Here is a 2,284-nt window from a genome sequence, read left to right as displayed (position 1 = left end):
ATGACAGGAGAAAGTCCAAAGGATGGTCATGAATTCTTCTTCTCAGAAGAGCTGCAGAAAACTTAGTATGAAAGATTACTTAGTAGTTTTAAGAATTCTTTCAGAAAAATTGACATTTTGCCATCTTCCAATCTATAAACCATTGATTTCATGAAAAAAATTAACTTATTTTTAAAATTTTCCTTCAGATTTCCTTTTCAATTATCTTAGACTTCCATGATTATTGCTGGTTTGGTTTCCTTGATTTTTCTTAAAATTTTTTGTTTCAATGATATACAAAAATTTATTACTTAATTTGTGTACATTTAGAGGTTTGAATATATTTCATTTTGGCAACTGAGCACTTTGATAATAGTAATATATTCTTTAATTCCTCAACTGCAATTAATATTTTGACATAGTACTTAAAATAATTGCATATTTATTTAGAAAACATTTTTTCCTTATATTTGTTCAAGATACTCTTTATTCTATATAATCTGTGAATCTTAATTTTCAATTTCAACATTGTGCATGTTCATTTACTTTTGAATAAACTGTGGGGATACTAGATATCAAATTCTGCTGCCATTTAAAATGGCATTTATTTGGACATGCATTGATTTTAATTTTCTTTACTTTTCAATGGAATCATGTTACTCCTTGCTTAATGTGGTTTAAAACTTTTTTAGTACTGTAGGATGATTGGTGAGCTAAACATGCTTGAGATATTGCCAATTTAAAAGAAGTCTGGGTGATGAACTGCCAAGAGATAAGCACTCAAAAAATTTTAATCAGTTAAATATTTCAGCAACATTTACGTTGGAAGATAGGAAGAGCACTTTTAAATCATTTTTTGCAAGTCCAATAAAAAACAATTTCCCTATTTGATTTGCACTAAATTTTTTTCTTTCCTTAAACTTTATTTGCTGGATTAGAGTAGAATCAGGCTGATTTTTACTAGATAATTATTATCATGCCTTCTGATTCAGATATTTTTCTAGGAAGACTTGTTTGCAGACAGATTAAAGGAGTGAACTCATGTAGCAGACAGTGTTCATTCTGGGTGTAAGAAAACTTTGAGAAAATTAACCTGAATAGAGATCAGATCAAAAACAGACTGACAGATTTAGGGGTTTAATGGCTTATGCTTGACTTGATATTTTATTTTGGACTTAAGCACTCTTTCACTTGGAGACCAATGCCAAGTTTTTGAAAGAATCACTGAAGGCTTGTCTCACTTGTCTGTTTCTCAGAGTGTCAGTGAATGGGTTCAACATGGGAGCAATAGATGTCATTAGCACTGTCACACCCTTATTAATAGCCACTGATTCTTTCACTGAAGGTTTGACATAGATGAAGATACAGCTTCCATAGGTGAGGGAAACAACAATCATATGAAAAGAACAGGTAGGAAAAGCTCTTTTTCTTTGCTGAGCAGAGGAGAAACTTAGAATGGTTTTGATGATATAAATGTAGGCTAGAACAACACACACGGGTCAAAATGTCTCTGCACAGCAGAGACAATAACCAACTGCACAATGAGCCATGTGTCTTAGCATGAAATCTTCAATATAGGAGATGCATCACAGAAAAAATAATCAATGACATTTGAATCACAGCATTTCAAATTTAGGAACAGAGTAAGTGGTGGTAATATGATCAACATGCCAGATACCCAACAGCAGGGGACAAGCCTCTGGCAGACTCTGCTGTTCGTGATGGTCACATAATGTAGGGGTTTGCAGATGGCCATAAAACAGTCATAGGGCATGGTGACCAGGAGAAAAAACTCTGTCACTCTAGAGCGATCAGTAAAAAACACTTGAATAATACAAATAGTATATCTAATTGACCTGCCATCTGTTGCTATGTTGTACAAATATCTATGGATAATAAAATTTCTATGAAGGTAGAATTTTGTAGGAAATAGCACATGGCTGTTTTAAGGTGGGGATCCACTAAAATGAGGAATATGAGGGTCAGATTCCCATTTATACTCAACACATATGTAAGAAATAGAAAGATGAAAATTGGAATCTGAAGGTGAGGGTCATCCATCAGTCCTGCCAAGATAAAGGCTGTGAATGTGTGGTTTTTCATCACTGACTACTGAATTCAATTCAATTTGTATAAAATTTAAAATGTTTTATCTGACATTTCTTTGAATAAAGTGGGATTAAAGTCAGAGAGCAGTAATCAATGACTACTAGAAATTAATTCACAGGCAGTTTCTTCTCTAAGGTAGTAATTGGTATTGTCAGTACTCTGGCGGTTATATTACTCAATTGTTTTTTCTGTTGCT

The 2,284-nt window shown here is 33.0% G+C and overlaps 1 pseudogene; it reads right to left on the bottom strand.

Annotated features, from left to right (window-relative positions):
• Nucleotides 1-1,166: 1,166 nt before the first annotated feature.
• On the bottom strand, nt 1,167-2,082 carry LOC122423177 (annotated as a pseudogene).
• Nucleotides 2,083-2,284: the final 202 nt, after the last annotated feature.

The sequence above is a fragment of the Cervus canadensis genome, chromosome 21, assembly GCF_019320065.1.
Source record: "Cervus canadensis isolate Bull #8, Minnesota chromosome 21, ASM1932006v1, whole genome shotgun sequence".
NCBI classification, from domain to species: Eukaryota; Metazoa; Chordata; class Mammalia; order Artiodactyla; family Cervidae; genus Cervus; species Cervus canadensis.
This window is presented reverse-complemented; position numbering and strand designations above follow the sequence as displayed.